Below are 11,699 nucleotides of genomic sequence, written 5' to 3' on the forward strand. Positions count from 1 at the left end.
CTTAATGACATGTTCTGTTCATCAGACTGAATAGATGGCTTAGCAGCAAAAAGGTGCTGATCATTCACAGGGATTGGCTTTGAATTCCAGCACGCATAAGACAGCTCACAGCTGTCTATAATTTCAGTCATAAGAATCTGAGAGCCGGCGGGCCTCTGGGAACCACACCGGGAGGCTGTGTGGCGGCCGGCAGCCGCCTCTCAGTGCTGTTGTCCCGGGACCTGGCCCTGAGCAGGGCTGTGGGTGAGTGCCGAGCTCGCCGGCTCCGCGGAAGATGCCGGATCAAGCTCTTCAACAGATGCTGGACAGAAGTTGCTGGGTGTGTTTTGCCACCGATGAAGATGATAGAACAGCTGAATGGGTGAGACCATGAAGGTGCAGAGGATCTACTAAGTGGGTTCATCAGGCTTGTCTCCAGTGCTGGGTAGGTGAAAAGCAAAGAGGAAACAGCACAGCCAGAGCGGCCTGTCCTCAGTGCAACACCGAGTACTTAATAGTGTTTCCAAAGCTGGGTCCAGTCATTTGTGTCTTGGATCTTGCAGATAGACTGAGCTCAAAAGCTTGCCCTTTTGCTGCAGCAGGAATAATGGTTGGATCTATCTATTGGACAGCTGTGACTTACGGAGCAGTGACAGTGATGCAGGTTGTAGGCCATAAAGAAGGGCTGGATATTATGGAGCGAGCTGACCCTTTATTTCTTTTGATTGGACTTCCTACTATTCCCGTCATGCTGATACTAGGGAAAAATGATTCGATGGGAGGACTATGTGCTTAGACTATGGCGCAAATACTCAAATAAACTACAAATCTTTAACAGAATATTTCCAGGGATTGGTTGTCCTGTTCCTGGAATTCCAGCTGAATCTAATCCTTTAGCAGATCGTGTCTCTGCTACTAGAATTTTGTGTGGAGCCCTTGTCTGTCCTACTATTGCGACAATAGCTGGTAAACTGATGTTCAGTAGTGTTAACTCAAATTTACCAAGGACAATCTTGGATGGAATTGCTTTTGTTGCCATAAAAGGAGCATTTAAGGTTTACTTCAAACAGCAGCGATATTTATATCAGGCACATGGCAAAATCCTAAATTAACCAGAGCAAGAAGAAGCATAAAACAGACTTCTGGTTGTTCTGAGGCCTCTCATCCTGCCAAGTCTGTTGTGTTCTGATTCCATCATTAATGCGCTAGTGGAGACTTGGGACACTGCTCCTATATTCTAAGAGATACAATAAAGCACGCAGGGCCGGGGAAAGCCTCCCAGTAATCACGGAACCTAAGGACACGCGTCAGCTCTGTCATTTGTATGTACTACTTTTATGGCAGTCGGCTAAACCATTATTTTAGCATGGGAAACCTGGGTTTGTTCATATTATTCCAGACAAGAATGTAAAGATAAAACTGTACAAATATTAAAAGTGGACAGGTTGTAAAAAAAAAAAAAAAAAAAAAAAAAAAAGAATCTGAGAGCCTTTTTCTGGACTCTGGTAATTGTCATGAATTTGATTTAAAAAAAAATGGCAAAGTTTATACACCTAAGTTAAAGTAATCATAATATAAAAACACCCATCAATGTTATCCAAAATAGAAATAAACAAAATGAAAAAAAAAAAAAAAAACATATGATCATCTCACTAGATGCTGGAAAAAAATGTTTAACAACATCCAGCATCCTTTCATGGTAAAAATCTTGGAGAGACCAGGAATACAAGGGGCACACCTAAACACAATAAAGGCAATAAACAGCAAGCCAATGGGAACATCAAATCAGTCACCCCAAAAAATTCTACCAGAAAACTCCTACATCTGAAAAACACCTTCAGCAAAGTGGCTGAGTACAAAATTAACTCAAAGTAATCAACAGCCCACCTCTACACAAATGATAAAAGGGCTGAGAAAGAAGTTGAGAACACAGCCCCAGCAGTTAAAGACAGACGTCCCTCTTTTTCCTGTTTGAGTCATCACAAGGATGGCATCTTGTGAAAGTGGCCTCCCTCTCAGGTCACATCCTAGAGAGTAGCTCAGGGAACTTGCATGGCCAGACACACACATCAATTCAAAGCCTCGCCATCAAGAGAGAATGAAACTTGGAACTCCTTCTGGAAGGACTTTATTCCTGTTTACGCTTTTAGCTTGGCTTGTCACCTCTAATAAGGAGAGGAGGAGGATATGTGTAGGACATTTAAAAAGATTCTTTCTCTTGTAGTCTCCATGAGGTCTGGCTGTATCAGGATTTCAGGAGGATCCTTCAGAATCTGTCTGCAGAGTGCGCCTTCCTCTGAGCACCTGTCTGGGAAGCTTATGCAAGCCCGAGGAGGCTTTGTTCCATCCTTCAGTTTTGCTCTTTGGAAGCCAAGCTGCTAGGAATGGCCCAAGAGGCCTGCCTCCCTCCCGCTGTGCTGGCTCATTTTATTTGGATGTCATTCTCTAGCCTGCTTTCAGGGGTCTATGCTGTTGGGTATACCTGGAATCCAAGGGCTAGTGTATTGAGTCCACCTCAGAGGCAGGGTGCTGACTATAGGCTTGGGATGCAGTCAGTGAACTGGTCCTTAGTAATGTATGGAATGACTTATTCCTGTGACCCAACTCTTTTACTATCCAGTGTTGTGAGGAAGCACAATTGTACCCAAGACTACAGAGTCAGCCCCAATTTCAAGAGTTTTCAGTTGTTTTTTTCTCCCTTGGAATTCTCAGATTGCTGTGTAAATTCTTATACAGCAATAGAAAGCATTCTAAATAGTTGTTAGTCTGCCTGGTCTCAGTATTCATTTATTAGAGACTGAGTTCTGTGATTATTTGACCCTATTAACGTTGGGGGGTGGGGGGAAGGAATTATTCATGAATTTTGGACTACATCAAAAATCTGAGGTATCCAAAGCCTTGGTACTGTAGCTCAGGGTCAGGGACCAGTTTCTATCTGTAGTGTACCTGACTGTGGTTATCATATAAATAAGCCAGGAGACATTCTAAGGAGAAGATTAGGTCTTTTTTATTGAACCCAGGACCTCACATGTGTTATGCAAGCACTACACCAAGCTGTACTCCAGGCCCGTGAAAGGTTGAGACTGGGTAGCACTATTTCCAAAGTCTCAAGACCTATGATTGCTTCATTAAGATTGTAAGGTTAACCATGGCTTAAAAATAAATGGTTTTGGTGAACTACGAAGAAGGAGGAAGAGGAGGAGGAGGAGGAAGGAGGAGGAGGAGGAGGAGGAGGAGGAGGAGGAGGAGGAAGTAGTAGTAGTAATTGAGGAAATAGTACATTTCACAATAACCACAAATAACATAAAATACCTTGGTGTAACTCTAACCAAGCAAATGAAAAACCTGTATGACAGGAATTTCAAGTCTCTGAAGAAGTAAAGAGAAAGATATCAGAAAATGGAAAGCTCTCACTTGTTCATGGCTTGTTAGGATTAACATGAAAATGGCCATCTAACCAAAAGCAATCTACAGATTCAATGGAATCCCCATCAAAATTCCAACACAATTCTTTACAGATCTTGTGAGAACAATTCTCATCAAAAAGTGAACCATATTGCTTACATTATCTACCATTTATAGATAATCCCCTTAGGAGGTAATACTTTAAGATGAAATGCCAGATGTATAACTGGGACATGAAGAAGCATGGAATGTCAAATAAGATATACATACTGTGGTGGTTTGAATAGGTATGGCCTCCATAGACTCATGTGTTTGAATGCTTGTTTATAGGGAGTGGCACTTCTGAGATTTGTGGCCTTGCTTTGAGTAGGTGTGGCCTTATTGGAGGAAGTGTTTCACTGTGGAGTTAGGCTTTGAGGTCACATATGATCAAGCTATGCCCAGTGTGGCAACAGTCTCCATCTGTTGCCTTTGGATCAAGATGTAGAATTACAGACTCCTCCAGTACCATGACTGCCTGCACATTGCCATGGTTCCCACAATGGTGATGATGGACTAAACCTCTGAAAATGTAAGCTAGCCCCAATAAAATGCTTCCCTTTAGAAGTGTTGCCATGGTCCTGGTGTGTCTTCACAGTAATAAAACCCTAAAACTGAAGTTGGTAGCAGAGACTGGGGTATTGTTGTGGTAGGTCTGACTATGCTTTTGTTTGGAGCAATTTGGATTTGGGAACTTTGGGTTAGGAAAGCCCTGGAATGCTTTAAACTCTGCTTAACTGGCCATACTAGTAGAATCATGCAAGACAGTGGTGCTGAGGGTGATTTTAATAGTTGAGGCATGTCTCAAGACATTTCAGAGAAGCATTTCAGCATGGTACCTAGACATCACTCTTATGATATTTTGCTAAAGAATGTGGCTAGCTTTTGCTCTGGTCCAAAGTGTCTGCATGTGGCATAAGGTGAAGAGATTTAGATAAATTGCATTGACATGGAAATCTCAAGAGCCCAGTATAAACTCTATCCTGTAGTTCCCTCTTATGAATAATATTTTGATGAAATAGACAAAACTTCAAAAGGAAAGCACAAAATGTGATTGAAGGATTAAAGGGAAGCCAGGAAATAGAATGGAGCTAATTCTTGTGTTCAAGGAGATAACCTGATTAAAGATATTAAATGGAGTTGAGAGTGATGACCTCAAGGCAAAAATCCACCCAGTTAAGCTTCTATCTTTTGAAGAAGAAAAAAAAAAAAAAAAACACTTAGGACCATGTATGTTGGTATGTGCCTTCAATCCCAGAACATAGGAGACAGAGGCAAGCACATTTATGAGTTCAAAGCCTGCCTGGTCTACAAATCAAGTTCCAGTAAAGAAAAGCTTAGGTCCAAGGATGGTGGTATACACCATTTAGCAACTGCAGTACTCATGAGACAGAGTCACGAAGATCTCTGAGGTCAAGGACAGTTTATAGAGTAAGTTCTAGGACAAACAAGCTCAGAGAATGAAGAAAATTATGGAAAAAGTGAAACTTAATGGAGGTGTTAGAAGACAAGGGGGCCATGTTTCAGCCCCAGCAAGCAGTCCTGCTTTAGCCATATGACTCTGTCTTTAGAATCAAGGATGTAAGTCTCTCTGTGACTAAGAAAAGCCACCAATACAAGGAATATGTCAGAGTTGTCCCTGCATGAAGACTCAAAGAAACCAATGAGTGAATGTGATTATAAAATTTCACCTTGCTACATAGGAAAGATGCTAAGGCCAGGCATGTGGCAAAGGTGTCCCTGCATACAGGTCCAGAGAAGCCACTGGGTAAAGTATTGGAGATCTGAAGAACATCAGACATGGAGATGCAGAGTTTGGAGTTTGCCCACTTGTATTTGGGGGGTGTGGGGGGGCTGTTTGTGTGTTTTGTTTGTTTGGATATTTCTGCATTATGCTCTTCTCCCTATATTTTATTATTTTTTTATTATGTATTTTCCTCAATTACATTTCCAATGCTATCCCAAAAGTCCCCCATACCCTCACCCCCACTTCCCTACCCACCCATTCCCATTGTTTTGGCCCTGGCATTCCCCTGTACTGGGGCATATAAAGTTTCTGTGTCCAATGGGCCTCTCTTTCCAGTGATGGCCAACTAGGCCATCTTTTGATACATATGCAGCTAGAGTCAAGAGCTCTGGGGTACTGGTTAGTTCATAATGTTGTTCCACCTATAGGGTTGCAGATCCCTTTAGCTCCTTGGGTACTTTCTCTAGCTCCTCCATTGGGAGCCCTGTGATCCATCCAATAGCTGACTGTGAGCATCCACTTCTGTGTTTGCTAGGCCCCGGCATAGTCTCACTTGAGACAGCTATATCTGGGTCCTTTCAGCAAAATCTTGCTAGTGTATGCAATGGTGTCAGCGTTTGGAAGCTGATTATGGGGTGGATCCCTGGATATGGCAGTCTCTAGATGGTCCATCCTTTCGTCACAGCTCCAAACTTTGTCTCTATAACTCCTTCCATGGGTGTTTTGTTCCCAATTCTAAGAAGGAGCAAAGTGTCCACACTTTGGTCTTCGTTCTTCTTGAGTTTCATGTGTTTAGCAAATTGTATCTTATATCTTGGGTATCCTAAGTTTTGGGCTAATATCCACCAATCAGTGAGTACATATTGTGTGAGTTCCTTTGTGATTGTGTTACCTCACTCAGGATGATGCCCTCCAGGTCAACCATTTGCCTAGGAATTTCATAAATTCATTCTTTTTAATAGCTGAGTAGTATTCCATTGTGTAAATGTACCACATTTTCTGTATCCATTCCTCTGTTGAGGGGCATCTGGGTTCTTTCCAGCTTCTGGCTATTATAAATAAGGCTGCTATGAACATAGTGGAGCATGTGTCCTTCTTACCAGTTGGAACATCTTCTGGATATATGCCCAGGAGAGGTATTGCTGGATCCTCCGGTAGTACTATGTCCAATTTTCTAAGGAACCACCAGACTGATTTCCATTTTATAATAGTAATATATATCCTGTGCCATTATATGTTAGAAGCATTTGATATGACTTTCATTTTATAAGAGATTACAGTTAAGAGTGTAAGGGTCTATGATTAGCCTTAGAATGATACACCAGACTCAAATATTATATAAACAGAGTGTTTTATTCTTCAAAAGTCCAACATGCTGGGGTCTACCATCTACAAAGATGGAAAGACCCCGCAGTGAGCTTGCAGGCTTGATTTAAACCACATTAGGAGAATATTGAAGAAGAGTAGGTGACCTCTACCTTAATCTTGGCTCTCTCTTTAGAAACATTCCAGAACCATGGCTGCGGCCTTGGGGACTGGAAACTGTTGCTGGGGAAGTCTGGAAACTGCTATTAACTAATTGTCCTTGCCTTAGGCCAGGTGGTGGGGTAGCTTCTGAGGTCTGGAATTGCCCAGTTCTTGGACACAGAGATTTAGGCCTAGTCTCCTGAACTGGCAATTTGAAGCCTGCCATGGAGTCAACCTAGCCTTCTCAAGAGATTTTCTGAATCTCAGAAGAGTCTTTGAACTTTGTTGAACATTGTTGGAACAGTGTTGGTTGTTTCTGGTTTTGTTTTTATCTTTTTGTATTTTGATTTTATAGGGGATTACAGTTAGGAAATTTATGAATTACAGAAGAAACATTGAAGTTTTGCACATTAGGTAATACTGTGATAGACTATGAGGACTGTTGAGGTTGGATAAAAGGCATGTAGCATGATTCTGGCTCAGCAGATCTCATGAAGGTGGGAGGAGTGATGCCAGAAGAAATGTCCCCCTAGAATATCAAGCTGCTCAGGGCAGCTCTGCTTGCTACAGAGGACTCAGCAAGCAGGGAAGATACGTGAGGGAAGGGAAGCTTACCTGTGTGTTTCAGGCTCAAAAGATTTGATGAAGATGGGAGCAGAGGTTGCAGGAGAATGAAGGTCCACCTGGCACAGCAGGCTGTACAGGGCAGCTCTGAGTGCTCCGGAGGACTCTGCAGGCAGGAAAGACCAGTGGGGAAAGGGAAGCTCACCTGTTATGATTCAGGATCCACAGGACTGATGGGTGGGCAGAGAGGTGTCAGGGTGGTGAATGGAGGTCCCCTTGGATAACAGGGTGCTCAGGGTAGCTCTGCTTGCTACAGAGGACTCAGCAAACATGGAAGATGGGTGGAACAAGGGATGCATATCTGTATATTTCAGGCTCAGCAGATCTGATGAAGGTTGGAGCAGAGGCAGGAGAATGGAGGCTGCTAGAATAGAATGTACCGCCATGAGGCGGGTACACTTGCTCCAGAAGACTCAGCAAGCAGGGAATATGTGTGGGGAAAGGGAAGCTTATCTGTAAGGTTCAGGCTCAGCAGGTCTGAGGAAGTTGGGAAGAAGCTTGCTTTGTCTGGCCTCAGTAGGAGAGGAAGCACCTGGCTGCACAGAATACTGAAGTGCCAAGGCAGGAAGGATACAAAGGTGGCTCCACACATTCGGAGAAGGGGAATGGGGTAAGGATTTTGTGAGGGTGGTCTGGGTGGGGTCAATGAACTGGATGTAAAGTGAACAAGAAAAAAAAAGAGAAAAATAAAATCTTTCCAATAAGAAAATGCATGTGGTATTGTGTAATGGCTACAAGCCTATAGAAAGCAGGAATTTGAATATGGTGGTATGAATATGGACCCTATATGCTTTTCTACAAGGAGTAGCACTATTAGGAAATGTAGCCTTAATTGGAGTAGGTATGATATTGTTTGAGGAAGAGTGTCACTGTGTAAGTGGGCTTTGAAGTCACATCTGTTCAAGCTACAACCAGCATGGTGTATGCAGTCTCTTTCTGCTACCTGTGGATCAAATTATAGAATTCAACTCCAGCTCCAGCACCATGTCCGCATATATGCTGTCATACTTCCCACCATGATGATAATGGATTAAAACTGCAAGCCAGAACCAATTAAATGTTTTCGCTTACAAGAGTTGTTTGTCATGCTGTCTCTTCACAATTGAAACCCTGAGAAACAATATCCTAGCACATAAAACTCTAAGATATAAACTTGAATGCTGACTATCCTATCTTATAACACCTCTAATTCATACAAATGCTGCTTTGATTTCATAAGTTATGTAATGTTTCTTGTATAGTCTATTAAGCATTTTAGCATTAACATAATTAAAATATGTTGACAAGACAGGACACACTAGGGATGAATGGTATTCAGGAGGCTGACACATGAGAATCATAACTTGAAATGTAGCCCTGACTGACTATTGATATCCAAGCCAAGCTGGGTAAAAACATCTTAATGGAATTCATGAAAAGGGAACCCATGGGCTGGTGAGATGGCTCAGTGGGTAAGAGCACCCGACTGCTCTTCCGAAGGTCCAGAGTTCAAATCCCAGCAACCACATGGTGGCTCACAACCATCCGTAACGAGATCTGGCTCCCTCTTCTGGAGTATCTGAAGACAGCTGCAGTGTATATAATAAATAAATAAATCTTTTTAAAAAAAAGAAAAGGGAACCCAGTAGCAATGACCATCCACCCTTTCACAGACACCCTGACGTGAAAAGTCTAATCAGAGAAGGCCCTATATTGCAATGAACAATAAACCACTTAGATGATGGGAATCCCATTATATACATTTTAGCAGAAAAATACATATCAGCAAGTGAAGGGGCAATAAAGGAACAGAACCTACAGAAGGAATATGAGAATCACCAAATAAACTTCACTAAATGGATTTATCACACATACAGTAAATTCAATACCTAACCAAAAGGTTCAAAATACAAACTGTAGTGTTGAACTCTGTTGCAGGATTTTTGGTACATCCACTCCAGTAGTGACCCGCATAACAGGTCCAAAAACCTGGATGCATGGACGCAGTCCTGAGGCGAAAAGTTCACGGAAACTTAGTCTCCTGGAACTGTGGCATCTCATAGCTAGAATGCTCCAGATTTGTCCCTGCAATAGTGTGCAGGGTCTTGCATGCTTTCTTACAGTATTTTTACTGGGTGAGAGTTAGAAATTTCAGGGCACACTTAGCAAATATACTTAGAATCTTCATTACAGTCAGGTATGGCAGACTACATTACTTATTAGTAGAAAGTCCCCACACACAATCACTTAGGCCAGGCGTGGTGGTGCACACCTTTAATTCCAGCATGGTGTATGCAGTCTCTTTCTGCTACCTGTGGACCTTGGGAGGCAGAGGCAGGTGAATTTCTGAGTTCAACGCCAGCCTGGTCTACAGAGTTCCAGAACAGCCAGGGCTATACAGAGAAACTCTACCTCGAAAAACAAAAACAAAATCACTTAGAATAATAGCCGAGCTACTCCCATATGCAAGAATTTACAATTATCTAGGAAGAAAGAAGGTTGTGGTCTAAGAAGGCACTAGAGTAAATACTTAGAACTATAGATAGCTGAGTTACATCCATACACAGGCATTTACAATGGCCTAGGGTGGACTATACAATAGACTAGAATTGGAACTATGGCAAGGGCACGAAGCCCTTGACTTTTTTTTTTTTTTTAAGATTTATTTATTTATTATATGTAAGTACACTGTAGCTGTCTTCAGACACTCCAGAAGAGGGAGTCAGATCTCGTTACGGATGGTTGTGAGCCACCATGTGGTTGCTAGGATTTGAACTCAGGACCTTGGGAAGAGCAGTCTTACCCACTGAGCCATCTCACCAGCCCCTGCCCCTGACTTCTAAGATTAAGTGGACCTTAGGTGGGGCTGCTTTTGATCCCAGTTGTTAACATTGATTTTTATCCCAGTTGGTTCCTGTTAGCTTTTTGTACGCATTCCTCTGTTTTGTGTAAAAGTCACTTATAAATTGTGATTAAATTAATACATAAATCTAACTGGTTAAGAGTCTTGTTTCTAATAAGCTTAAGAGTCTTGTTTCTACCGGGTAATTAGGTATTAAGATGGCTAACCAGGGGTATCTGGGGCAGGTATTGCATGGAAATGAATAGACCTGGGGGGGTGGGGTGAGGAGCATCCTAGAGGTGGCCCAGCAGGAGCCCTGTGGCCTCGAAGGGTTGGTGAGTTGGTGTGTTGAGAAACTGAGTGAGTGACATCACCTGGCACAGGGGCTAACTCTAGAGAGTTGATGGCGGAGGCAGGAGCATGGCCTGACCCCACTGGAGTTGGCAGGCACTTTTTTTTTTTTAATATTTCCTGCAACAGAACTCCACCATTATACTTGAGTAACCATGGTAAATAATTTACTTCCTTCAAGGTTACAAGTGATAAAGCAAGATCTTTTTCTTGAAACTGAAGAAAATTATGATGTCTAACATCTTTAGCAAATTGTTTACATGTATAGAGTTTTGCCTTCCTATTTCATGATGCCAAGATGATGTATAAAGGCTTTAAAATATTTACAGGACAAGGGTCATGGCTAAGTAGTTAAGACATGTTTATTTCATGTTCCAAGGTCAAGTTCTTGACAACTTCCTGAAATCTTTGGTACAAGAATATACAAGAGTCTAACTTTCTTGGAAACCAGCAGACACACACATGTACTCACAGAAAGACACACTAACAATGCATAACTAAAATTTAAACAAATCACTAAAATACAATTTGCACTCATGACTGTTTTTCTCCTGTAAGCCTTCATTGGTATAGCCCAGATGATGGGGCACCTAAAGGCTCATTTCCAGGGTTTTTCTTCCTCATGAACTGGTTAACTTCCCAAAAGGAAAGGATTTGAGCTGGAATTCAGAAAATCAACCCTTCTCAATGGGAAAGATTTAGTAAGTGACACCCCCTACTGGAGGAAACATGTCACTGCATTTGAATGTGAGCTTTAAACTTCCTGCTTTACTGCCATGTTTCCCACTTGTTGCCCTGCCATGTTGACGGTAATCCCATACACCTCTGGTGCCATGAGCCCAAATAAAGTATTTGGTAAGTTAAGTTGCCAAAGATGTTATGTTTTATCACAGCATCAGAAAAAGTTACTAAGACAGATCCATAAAGTTTTACACTTAGATAACTTATTTGATATAATTGAAGAGATGAATGAAATCTAAATGTTGCTACCTAATAGTGTAAATTCAGAGGGCTTTTATCTGAGTTTGTAGGTGCAAACAAAATACAGATAGGCAAAAGGCTTAAAGAGATTGTGGACACTTGTCAGACTTTTTCCCCCAGAATAAAATGACCTTGTGTATTAAATGCAATTGGGCTGGCTAACCATCTTACCAAATACTTTATAGTCCCAGATTCCCTTCAGTATGGGTTCATGTCCTCAGAGAATGGTACACAATGGTACACAGCAATTACATTCCTAAGTTTACTCTCCAGTATGTATTGTGT

At 41.9% G+C, this 11,699-nt stretch overlaps 1 pseudogene; it reads left to right on the forward strand.

The window, feature by feature from the left end:
- The first annotated feature begins 256 nt into the window (after positions 1-256).
- Positions 257-1,112, forward strand: LOC147002415 (E3 ubiquitin-protein ligase MARCHF5 pseudogene; annotated as a pseudogene).
- Positions 1,113-11,699: the final 10,587 nt, after the last annotated feature.

This window comes from Mus caroli, unplaced genomic scaffold (genome assembly GCF_978045245.1).
Source record: "Mus caroli unplaced genomic scaffold, Mus_caroli_1 scaffold_10, whole genome shotgun sequence".
NCBI lineage: Eukaryota > Metazoa > Chordata > Mammalia > Rodentia > Muridae > Mus > Mus caroli.